Raw genomic sequence first — 13514 nt, forward strand, 5'->3', positions numbered from 1 at the left:
ATAGATCTGGGTAGAACTGTACCACTTAGTTGTCAAAAATTTAAAACCTCATTTACTTCGGAATAAGCTTCCAAATCTAAGTGAAGCATTTGTGGTTATATTTCCTGGGTATATTCAAATTCATGAATCATCTACGAGCTAAAGGTGGATTGGAAAACTTCACAGACATTCATCTCCAATATGCATTGTGTAATAAACAAAGCAAGTCCCAGAATAATGTGGAACACTAGGTATAATATGTTGCTATTTATGTTTAAGATGTTAAAATACACGTTTGTGTGTGTGTGCAGGTACATATATGTGCATACGTGCAAAAGATTTGAAAAAGGTCTGGCGTAAAATCACTCATTAACTAACGGTAGCTACCTCCTGGCATGGGATAGACTTTCAGTTTATCCCATGTGAACTGTTGATGCTCTGAAGTGGCCGTGACTCCAGGAACCCAGCACTCTGATTCAGTGGCCAAGCCACTTTCTTCTGGACTTTCAGTTTATCCCACGGCCACTTCAGAGCATCAACAGGTAGGAGCCCCACACCACCTGCTAGTGCCGGCACAGCTAAAACTGTGGGCCTGGGCTTCCCTGGTGGCGCAGGAGAATCTGCCTGCCAATGCAAGGGACACGGGTTTGATCCCTGGCCCGGGAAGATCCCACGTCGCGGAGCAAGTAAGCCCGTGCGCCACAACTACTGAGCCTGAGCTCTAGAGCCCGCAAGCCACAACTACTGAGCCCATGTGCCACAACTACTGAAGCCTGCATGCCTAGAGCCCATGCTCTGCAACAAGAGAAGCCACGACAATGAGAAGCCTCCACTTGCCACAACTAGAAAGAGCCCGCACTCAGCAATGAAGACCCAACACAGCCATAAATAAATACATAAATAAATAAATTTATAAAAAAAAAAAAAACTGTGGGCCTTTGCTGTGCGAAAGGAAGGAGGACAATTTTAGGGGTTGTTATTCAAGTCAACAAAATTTTACCTTATAAATTCATTTCTTTTCTCTGTTTGATTTTTTTTTTTTTTTAATACTTCTAAGTTCTCTCTTTATCTCCAGCTGGAGGCCTAAAACTTACATTTCCCAAACTCGCTCTTGCTGGTAGAGTTCCAGTTTGGATTCCTCATATGAGAGAGGCTGGTGTGATATTTGAAAGTGAGAGGCAAGCAGAAGCACTTTTGCTCCGCAGTCCTGACAGTCTATTGTGGAGGCTTCTGGACCACAGACATGAGGCCTGGCAGCCTCTGGGGGTCTTGCTGTGAAGCGCCCACTTCCTGTGACTCACCGCAGGATCCCGTGATTCCTTTATTTCCTGATTACCTAAATGCCACTGGCAAATTCCCTAGGTCCCCCATTCTGTTTTTCAATGGCTAATGAGCTTCTAATTTCTCTTTCTTTCTACTTCAGATAATACTGAGAGTAGTGTATTAGTTCTCCAAGGAAACAGAACCAACAGGAGATTATCTATCTGTCTATCATTATCTATCTCTATCTATATATCTATATGTCTATATACAGAGAGGTATATATATATATATTCCAGTGTTGTCCAAGGCCATTTGGTCATTTATATTATTTATATATCTATACCTGGCCATTTATAAATATATCTATATATTTATATTATATTATATGTAAAATTTAAATATATAGATATATAAATATATCTATACGATTTATGTATCTATATCTATTTATATCACAAGATTTATTATAAGGAATTGGCTCATATGATTATGGAGGCTGGAATTCCCCAGATCTGTGGGGAGAGCTGGCAAGCTGGGGACTCAGGACAGCCAGTGGTGTCGTTCCAGTCTGAGTCCAAAGGCCTAAGAACCAGGGGAGGAGATGTAAGTTGGCACTTTACAAGCATTATCTTTAATCATCACAGCAACCAAAAAGTTTGGGAAAAGTTACTATTACCCTATTGGACAGATGAGAAAACTGAGATTTGGAAAGGTTAAATCACTTGCTATAAACTATAGCTTTAATCCATTATTCACTAGCATGATCAACTCACTAGTGGCCTGACCACTGAAGAGCAATCATGTATCTTAGGACATAAAGCAGCTTTTCTTCCACTCACCTGCTGTTGGGGAGAAGTCCCACTTCATCTCCTTACCCAGCAGTCCCCTGTGAAGTTATTAGGAAGGCCAACATCACGTGTTGGACTGGTAAATAACTTGTAGCCCAGAGTAGCACAGAGGAAGGCAGCATCGAACTAGCCATTCTGAAGGGATGTCCGGTTGGATGGCCTGCCCTCCTCCCCAGCTTGTTTCCAACTCCCTCCAGGATGTGGGGCTCTCTGCACATTTGGTGACCCTGCTCTTGGGTTGTTAGCACATTCTCCCAGCATTCTTCAAAAGCCATTGTAACTCCGAGATCTACAAAAACCATAGGAAGGGATTCTGAATCCTTCTTGGTCAGAGTAGATAAAGAAAACAAAAACAACAACAAAACAGGATGTGGTTCAATGCTGAATTGTTCAGCACCAAGTAAATGAAGAGCTGTTTTAATGTTTTAAGGATAGAAAATGGAGAAGAGAAATCAACATAGGCCTTGTCCTCCATGAATAAACAGTGTGTGGGAAGATATAGGCAGATATGGTAATGACTGTAATAGCCAAGCTGGGATCTAGGATGAAGCAATGGGGAAATAAGGGAGGTAGAAATTAATGACAACTGGAGGATCAAAGAAAGCACTAGAGAGGAGGTAGGGTTTGAGAAGACCTATCTGTAGTGGGAAAGACTGTGACAAACAGAGACCATGGAAGGTTATAACAGACAGAAGACAAAAAACATAGCACAAAGAAAAGCAGAAACATAGAACAGTGTGGGTTGAAGTCTGGGAGGGATGTGAAAGGGAAGAATTATGTCAGAGATGGAGGGTGGATATGATAACAATATGGCCAGACCAGGATCTGCAAAGGGCGCTATCAACAGGCTGTATGTGGATGAAACTGAAATAACAAATTACTTTATTCTAGTCAATTGTCCAAATATTTTTCTAATTAGTAAATTCAATTATGAAGTTAGACTAATAAAATTGTGTTAAGTATTAATTTACACAAAAAGATATAGTTATTCAGTCTAGCACAGTTACTAAACTATACGTATTAGGTTAAAAAAATCATGAAAATAAGTTATTGTTTTAAGTTATTTTATGGGCTAGGGTAGGTTTCCAATGTACCGATTAAATTTTTTTTAATTAATTAATGTATTTTATTTTTGGCTGCGTTGGGTCTTTGTTGCTGCACACGGACTTTCTCTAGTAGCGTCGAGCGGAGGCTACTCTTCGTTGTGGTGCGTGGGCTTCTCATTGCAGTGGCTTCTCTTGTTGCGGAGCACAGGCTCTAGGCGTGCAGGCTTCGGTAGTTGTGGCACACGGGCTCAGTAGTTGTGGCTCGCGGGCTCTAGAGCGCAGGCTCAGTAGTTGTGTTGCATGGGCTTAGTTGCTCCGCGACATGTGGGGTCTTCCCGGACCAGGGCTCGAACCCGTGTCTCCTGCATTGGCAGGCGGATTCTTAACCACTGCACCACCAGGGAAGTCCCCGATTAAATATTTTTAAAAAGAAGAATTCCATTGTATGTGGGTCACACAAAGGGGTATTTTTAGTTTAATACAAATAATTATGTGCTTGGTTCATATGATACCATTAAAATGGATTAGGACCCATTTTTTTCTCAGATGATTTTGATCTATGTTCATTTTTTTTTCCCTTCCCCCTATCTATGTTCATTTTAAAATACAAAGGGAAAAGCTTCATTTCAATTAGCTTCATTTTAAAAAGCTTCAACTTTAATTAGACTCACAAAGATTATATAAGTAAATTATCTACCTCAGGTATATTGTTTGGTAAAACTTGTGCTGCTTCAGGAGAGGATGACACCTCTAAAAATGATTATAAGGGGGCTTCCCTGGTGGCGCAGTGGTTGAGAATCTGCCTGTTAATGCAGGGGACACTGGTTCGAGCCCTGGTCCGGGAGGATCCCACATGCCGCAGAGCAACTAGGCCCGTGAGCCACAACTACTGAGCCTGAGCATCTGGAGCCTGTGCTCCGCAACAAGAGAGGCTGCGATAGTGAGAGGCCCGCGCACCGCGATGAAGAGCGGCCCCCGCTTGCCACAACTAGAGAAAGCCCTCACACAGAAATGAAGACCCAACACGGCAAAAATAAATAAATGAATTAAAAATGATCATAAGGGAGAAAAACATGTTTGATGATAGGAACAGAGCTCATATGGCAGCTGGTCAACTAACGGATCCTGTAACCGGCAAAGAGATCAGCTTCTGCAGCTTAAGGAAGAAGCATAATCATGTTGCTAAAAATACACATCAGTGTTTAGTTCTTAGATAACAAATTGGCTGACACAGTACCAAACACATGAAGCTAAGAACATCTTGCAAAATACCTGTGACAAGGTACCCTGGGCCACAGTCATAGTAATACACCACTTTATCTTGGCTGTCAGACCAAATGTTCCCCCATTTGAAGAATGTACACAAAATTATCAGTGTGGCAGTGGAAGAAAACAACTCATGGAAATGTGAGATAATTACTCTGATAATCAAGTAAAGCAGAAGATATTATACATATATCACCAATTTCTATCCTCAAAATAGCTCCTTGTCACAGGGACCATTTGTTTAATATGGTAAGACCAGATTCACCTTATTGCTTCTATAATTCAGGATGAGGAACACTAGATTTTAAGTCAACACATCTTAGTAGCTGTATTACCTAAGTCATGAATCCATTTCAATATCCTGACACTTAGCCTTCTCATCTATAAAATGGGGTTAATAAAACCACAGGATGCTATGGAAATAGAATAAGAATAACAGTAAGATAAAAAAACAGAGGCTGGCAGAAATTATGCTCATCCTTTTTGTCTTGAATCCAAACTGAGTTGAAAATAAAATGAGGAATTCAACCTAATTGGTTGACTAGATTCTAGGGACTGATTCACAGTAAGCAGTTGTCACCCAACATCTCTTCCCTCTATTTTCTCCTTTAGTAATCGAACCCTATTTTTTTTTTTCGAACGCTATTTTGTTCAGTGTGGCAATGAGCTTACTTGAAAGATTACCTTTCTCGGTCTTTCTTTCAGATAAATGTCATCATTGTCAAAGTTCTGGCCAATGGGAAGTATTACATTCTTCTTTATTCCTGCTCCCTGGAATGCAGAGGTGATAGCTGGAGTTCTAACAGCAATTTTGAACCAGGAGGTGACAAAGAAGATAGAAGTTATTCACTGGGGATGACAGGGCAGACAAATATTGCCCAGGTCTCTGTGGACCCTGTGGATCCAGCATACCACAGTCCCAGTCTATGTGTGGATTTCTTTTGCAAGTGAGCATAAACTCTGTGCTTATAAGACACTTTTATGTTGGGTTCTCTATTAAATACAGCTAAATGTAACTCTAACTCTTATGCCAAAATACCAATGTTTACAAAAAAGAACTGCAAATTATTCATTTACAGTGAAAAAATAATTAGAAGTCTTACGGGTCCAGGTAATTGAATACTTAGTATACTCTGTCCTCTAGAAATCTGTCTGGGGAGTAGAGAAAGAAAGTCATGGGGAACTTGCCATACAGTTTTTGTAGCTAGCTACATCAAGTCAGATATATTTTTTTTGGCTGCATTGGGTCTTCGTTGTGGTGCGTGGGCTTCTCATTGTGGTGGCTTCTCTTATTGTGGAGCACAGGCTCTAGGCGCATGGGCTTCAGTAGTTGCAGCACATGGGCTCAGTAGTTGTAGCTCACGGGCTCTAGAGCACAGGCTCAGAAGTTGCTCTGCAGCATGCGGGATCTTCCTGGACCAGGGCTCGAACCCGTGTCCCCTGCATTGGCAGGCGGATTCTCAACCACTGCGCCACCAGGGAAGTCCCCAAGTCAGAGATTTTGAGGACCCAGAATCCACATGGGGACTGACCTGCACTGGGGACCGCATCTCAAGCCCTCTGATCAGAGGATCTTCCCCTGGACAATACTGGGTGAACATGGCCCAATCTCCCTGCTCCCACCACTGGCAGATATTCTCCCTTCTGAAGATACAGTCTTTCTTTAAATGAGTCATCAACATCAACAAGACTCTCGTGAGACCTGCTGCTACTGTTTTTACAGACTGAAGACTGACCTTTTCAGTATCTTTATTATTGTGAATTTAGAACCCACACAAAAGCAGACAGAATAGTGTAGAGAATCCCCTATGTGCCTATCATTCCACCCCAGTGTCACTGCCCCACGGCCAGTGCTGTCCCATCATACCCCCATCTGCTTCCCTCCATCCTGTATTATTTTAAAGCATGTCCCAGACATCATATAATTTCACCTGTGAATATTTCAGAATATCTTTAAAAGATATACGTGTTAGAAGTAACTGCAATCCTACCATCACAAATAATGATAATTCCTGAGGGTCAGATTAAGGTAATTTATTGGGAGGCATTATATGCAGGAAAACATAACCCTAACTCTTATACCAAATACCAATATATATTTTCAAAAATAACAAAGTATTCATTTACAGTGAAAAAAATGATAAATCCCATGTGGCCAGAAACTCAGGGCTACTTCGAGACCCTCTTTCCGTACCTGCCTTCTGCCAAAGATGCTTAGTTTCCCAGCTTCCCGTGCAGCTGTGGGACCCATATGTTTCAATCCTGAGCAATGAGATACACAAGGAAGCCTGCCAAGGTTCTCCTGGAAATGCTTTTGCTCCCTGATGAAAGGAAAGCTGGTGAGGGGCCCTGCTGCTTCTTGGCTGCACTGAACGCAGGTGTGTGAGAATGTGATGCCAGGAACTTGTTTATGCACCTGCTACCAAGGGGGGAAGGTCAAGAGAATCACAGACATGCGTAAACCAAACGTGGTATATCCATAAATGAAATATTGTTTAGCGATGAAAAGGGATGAAGAACTGATTCATGACCAATATGGATGAACCTTGAAAACCTTATGCAGAGTGAAAAGAGCCAGACCCAAAACCTCACATATTATGTGATTCCACTTATATTCAATGTCCGGAACAGGCAAAGTTATAGAGACAGAAAGTAGGTCAGTGGTTGCCTAGGACTGAGGGAGGAGAGGAGACACAAGGAAATGACTGCTAGTGGGCTTCCTTGGGGAGGATGATGAAAATGTTCCAAAATTAGATTATGATGATGGTTGTAGGACTATGTGAATATATTTTAACTAACGAGCTGTACACTTTAAACAGGTGAATTTTATGGTATGTAAATTATATTTCAATAGAGCTGTTTTTAAAAAAGCTTTAAAAAAAGGCGGGGAATCACAGAGACACCAGTCTAGGGCTCTGACATCATTGGGCTGCTGAACCCATGTCAGCAACAGTCTACCTACAAACAGCTTATTTGTGGGGATAAGATAATCCTGGCTTTTTTTTTTTTTTTTTTTTGCGGTACGCGGGCCTCTCACTGTTGTGGCCTCTCCCGTTGCGGAGCACAGGCTCCGGACGCGCAGGCTCAGCGGCCATGGCTCACGGGCCCAGCCGCTCCATGGCATGTGGGATCTTTCCGGACGGGGGCACGAACCCGTGTGCCCTGCATAGGCAGGTGGACTCCCAACCACTGCGCCACCAGGGAAGCCCAGTCCTGGCTTTTAAAAACCACTATTTGTCAGATTTTCTGGCTTACAGTTGAATGTATTCTTAACTAACAGGCTTTAATTTTTCATTCAACTAATATTTATTTAATGCATATTATATTAGGTACTAGAGAAACAAAAGGACCAACATTCATTAAATTCCCACTATATACCAGGCGATTTATATACTTTGTGTCGTCAATGCCTCACAGCAGCCCTGGAAAGAATGGCCTCTCCCTTCAAGGCACATCCAGCCTAGGGACTTGTTTTTCTGCAGTGGACCACCCACCTCATAACCCTCAAGTGGTACAATTTAAAAATGCAAATTCCTGACTTCATCCTAGACTTGCTAAATCAGACCCACTGGAAATAAATCATTGGTTAATACTCTACAAATGTGGTCATACACATACCTGTGCCTCCTGAAACTTTCAACGTAAATCAGAAATCACTGAAATACACAAATATGAATGAAACTTATGACAGCAGAGCAAAAACATCACAAGGACCTTGTGTTAAGAAAATCAGGGTGTTGGGCTTCCCTGGTGGTGCAATGGTTAAGAATCTGTCTGCTAATACAGGGGACACGGGTTCAAGCCCTGGTCCGGGAAGATCCCACATGCCACGGGGCAACTAAGCCTGTGCGCCACAAATACTCAGCCTGCACTCTAGAGCCTGCGAGCCACAACTACTGAGCCCGCGTGCCGCAACTACTGAAGCCCACGCGCCCAGAGCCCGTGCTCCGCAAAAAGAGAAGCCACCGCAATGAGAAGCCTGCGCACTGCAACGAAGAGTAGCCCCCGCTCGCCGCAACTAGAGAAAGCCTGTGCACAGCAACGAAGACCCAACACAGCCAAAAATATAAATAAATAAATAAATAAATTCATTTTAAAAAAAAGAAAATCAGTTGTTAAAAAACACGTGTAAAGCTTAGTCTCTGCACTCATGATGGTGTGGTAGGCAGAATTCTTGGATTGCCCCCAGGATCCCCAGTCACGCCCACCCCCATCGTGTACACACACCTCCAAATTTTTCAATCAAATGCTGGGCTAGGTACTGCTGTGAAGGGATTTTGCAAATCCCTTTTGCAAATCAGTTTACCTTAAGATAGGGAGATTAACCTGGTAGGCCTGGCCAAATCACACGAACCCTTTAAATCAGGGTCTAGAGGAGAGAGACAGAGGAAGTAAGAGGTTTGAAGCAGGAGAGGGATTTGATGTGTGAGAAGGTCTTCGCTGCTGGTTTGAAGATGAAGGAGGCAAGGAATGTGAGTGGCCTCCGGGAGCTGAAAGTAGCTTCTAGCTTATAACCAACAAGTAAATGGGAACCTTGGTCCTACAACTGCAAGGAAGTGAATTCTGCTACAGCCGTGTGAGCTTGAAAAAGGACTCTGAGGTCCAGAAAGGAGTGCAGCCCAGAGAACATCTTGCTCTCCACCCTAAGCAGAGAATTCAGCTCAGCCTCACCCAGACTCCTGACCCATGGGAACTGTGAGATAACAAAATTAATGTTGCTTTGAACTGCTAAGTTTGTGGTAATTTTTATGCAGTAATAAGAAAACTAATGGAGAAGGGAACTTGGGTAAGCTATATTACAGAGGGAGAGTTGGCAAAGTAAGCAACTAATGGAATAGAGAGAGAGTAGGAAGAGCTGGAAATAGTCTTCCTTACAGCAAAGTACTTATTTCCTTTAATTATATACATTTAAGGGGAGTATTAGTAAGGCATACATTTGGCTGCAAATAGTGGAATACGAAACTACTAGTACTGAGTATTGAGTAGTACAAGCAATTTATCTCTCAGAGCTACTGTGATTACTCAGTTATGCTGGCATAAATCCTTTCTATCTTTCTGAATCCCTGCTATTTTAATTTGTCAGCTCTTTGTCATCTTGTGTCATGATCGTAAGATGGGTGCTGGACCTCCAGGCATCACATACTTTCTGGTCAGGAAGAAAGGGATAAGCAAAGGGTATTGCCAGCTGAGTCTGCTCTTTTGCATTGAGAAAACAAAATATTTTCTGAAAGCCCTACTCAGAAGATTCATTTACATTTCAATGGCCACAACTAGATTACATGGCCACCTTAAAGCAATAGTGGCCAAGGGGAATGAGATTAGTATCACTGGTTTAGACCAGTCACAATCCATCCCCTTTCACTGGGGTGGAGATCCCTGTCACCACCTGAGCACATCAAGGTTTTCTTCACGGTAGGGGCAGAGGCAAGAATGGACAGTCGGAGACAACACATGGTGTCTCCCACGGTTGGAAAGAGCATTTCATCATTAACTCAACAAATATTTATTGATCACCTATTAGGGCATGGCCCAGGGTTTACAAATCCGGTGTGTGTGTGTACATGAGCATGTTATGTGTGTGCGGGTGTTTGGTGGGGAGGGGGACACAGGCATGCAAACAATAATTACAGTGAGAAGTGCTGTATTTGCAAAACGAGAATCTCTACTTTTGTTTTTGAACATAATGTACTCATCAGAGATACATTAGCTGAATCCCTAAAACAGGAATAACAGGCCCCAAGAACGCATATATTGATCTGTGCTTTTAAAAAGGAGAAAATGTTTTAATTGGTAGAAAATATATTCACAGTAAACTTCTAAGAGCTATTGAACTAAGTATAGATCAATACCTTGAACTAAATCTGGATGAGAGACATAGCTCTCATTTAAAATGCAGAAGTGTGATGAACCCACAGACGTGCTGTCCTTTCCAAATGAGGTGTTAAAATCCGTCTCTATTTTACGGGAAATGTAACACTGAGCTTTAATATAGTTTACATAAGTCTCAGGTGTTCCACCCATTTAAATAAGCTCCACTTATTTTAAAATACTTGGGTTACATGCATATCTTCTTCCGATATTTAGCCCTTGGTTCACCAACTTCATTCTTGTGAAATGCCTTTACGGAAACAACTTTATTTTCCCAACTATAATTTGATGATATGGAATACGACACTTGAGTTTATTCATATTAGGTAAATTAATTCAGTAATTAGTTATTCTGATGCAAACTAGACTTTAAGCATGATAACCAGTTTTGCACCACGTAATTAACCAGATGGACTTTGCTCTCGCTTTCCAAGCCCCTATGATTTCTTTTCTTTTTTTTTTTTGGTACGCAGGTCTTTCACTGTCGCGGCCTCTCCCGTTGCGGAGCATAGGCTCCGGACGCGCAGGCCCAGCGGCCATGGCTCACGGGCCCAGCCGCTCCGCGGCATGTGGGATCTTCCCGGACCGGGGCACGAACCCGTGTCCCCCGCATCGGCAGGCGTACTCTCAACCACTGCACCACCAGGGGAGCCCCCCCCGCCAAGCCCCTTTGCTTTCTAAAGATGTAATATAAGAGCACTGCTAGTGGACTTCCCTGTTCTATGATGCTTTTTAAAGAGTTCTGGAAAAATAGAACCCTTTATTAAAATAGCTAAGCATAAGCATTGGGTGGCGCTCTGAAGGTCTTACTGATTTTCCACCCCAGCTCCTGCTAACTGCATCATTTTACCCTCTCTCCACTGTGCTAAGCCTTGCCTTACTCTCTAGGCCAAGTCCTGGCCCCAAAGAGAGGAACCAGCATCAAGACTGACTCAGTTCTGCTGTTGGTTCACGTATACCTTTAAAGACTACTTCGCATTAATCACTCATTTGGTTCTGGTGGCCCCATCTCCCAGGGACTGGTCTTCCAAATCCTCATGTTCCTACAGTCTATCCCTGTCTGCAGCTTCTGGCCTTACCAGATGCAGATTCTCCTGAGCATTTGAACTTTCTCTTTTGTAAAAGTAATAACCTGTTTTTTAAGGCTAGGTTTTTGTCCTTAGTAATTCATGCACAGAAAAAAAAAAAAATCCCTTAATTTATGCGACTAGCCCACAACTGCTGGACACTTAGGGTTGTTTCCAGTGTTTACTTTTAGAAACAAGCCTGCAGTGAGCATTGTACTGATTCATCCTCGTGCAGAGCTTCTCTTAAGGTCTCCGGGAAAAGCTCCTGGGAGCGGACTTACTGGGTCAAAGGGTTGTGAGTTTTTAGTTTCGAAAGACATTCCAAAATTATCCTGCAGAGAGATGTCTTCAATTTCAAAGCCACCTAAGAGGATATGAAACTCGTTTCCTACCTGATCAGTGATATTAAGCGTTACTATTATTTAAAATATTTATCTATTTGATAGGTGAAAAAGGCATCTTGTTACTTTAATTTGCTTCTTTATAATCATAAAGGTTTATTGTCCTATTGTAGTTCTCCTGCTATGAACTGCCTAATTATTTTCTTTTGCTCATTTTTTTCCATGTATTTTTTCTTATTTGCTTATGGGGTCTTTGCACAGTCACAAAAACGGCTTTGTCCATAATATGTATGGCATTTTTTTTCCAGTTGTCATTCATTTATCTTTTTACTTTGATGACATCACTTTTGCCATGCAGAGTTTTAAAATTTGATATAGTTGTCTTTAGCAATTTTTTCTTTGTGGAATTAATTTGGATTTTGCAATATGCTTCAAAAGGTCCCCTATACTCCCATGTTATTTAAAAAATATCCATGCACATTTTCTTCCAATACTTTATTTCAATTTTTAAGTTTAATATTGATCCATCTGGAATTTATTTTGGTGTAGGGAATGAAGTAGGGGTTTAGTTCCCGCTTCCCAATTCGGACTTATCTACCACCTTTCTCTATTTCTTGTTATCTGTCAAGAGTGGGGTTTCTATAAACTACTAAAGGCAGAAGATGAGAACACTAGGTTTCAATTAAATAAATGTGTTCAATTTCTCCTTTCTCTTTCTCTATTCCCTTCCCCTCCTCCTCCCTTTTCTTCTCTAATCATTTCCCTCTCTGCGCCCCCTTTCCCTTCCCATCCCCTTCCTCCACTTCCTCCTCTTATCCATCTCACTAGTCATTGTCTGTAAGTAAAAACTGATTTTTGCCTTTATGCTGCAAGTCAATGATTTTCAAGCTGGAGTGGGATTGGAGAAAGCACTTCACCCTTGAAAGACTGTTTATTAGATCTGGGAGAGGGATGGGCATATGTAGATTTAAAATGAGGTAAACAAACAACTATATGCCAGTAAAATGGACAACCTAGAAGAAATGGACAAACTCCCAGAAATGTACAATCTCCCAAGACTGAACCAGGAAGAAATAGAAAATATGAACAGACAAATTACCAGTAATGAAATTGAATCAGTTAAAAAAAACACAAAAAACCCCCAACAAACAAAAGTCAAGAACCAGATGGCTTCACAGGTGAATTCTACCAAACATTTACAAAAGAGTTAACATCTATCCTTCTCAAGCTATTACGAAACATTACAGAGGAAGGAATGCTTCCAAACTCACTCCATGAGGCCAGCATCATCTTGATACTAAAACCAGACAAAGATATCACAAAAAAAGAAAATTATAGTCCAATATCACTAATGAATATGATGCAAAAATCCTCAAAAAAATATTAGCAAACCAAATCCAACAATACATTAAAAGGATCATACACCATGATCAAGTGGAATTATCCCCAGGGATGCAAGGATTTTTTCAATATCCACAAATCAATCAATGTGACACACCACATTAACATATTGAAGAATAAAAACCATATGATCATCTCAATAGATGATCTCAAAAAGCTTTTGACAAAATTCAACACCCATTTATGACAAAAACTCTCCAGAAAGTGGGCACAGAGGGAACATACTTCAACATAATAAAGCCCATGTATGACAGACCCACAGCTAACATCATACTCAATGGTGAAAAGCTAAAACATTTCCTCTAAGATCAGGAACAAGATCAGGATGCCCACTCTCACCACTTTTATTCAACATAGCATTGGAAGTCCTAGCCACAGCAATCAGACAAGGAAATGAAAGAAAAGAAATCCAAATTGGAAAGGAAGAAATAAAAC

This window comes from Globicephala melas, chromosome 7 (assembly GCF_963455315.2).
Source record: "Globicephala melas chromosome 7, mGloMel1.2, whole genome shotgun sequence".
NCBI lineage: Eukaryota > Metazoa > Chordata > Mammalia > Artiodactyla > Delphinidae > Globicephala > Globicephala melas.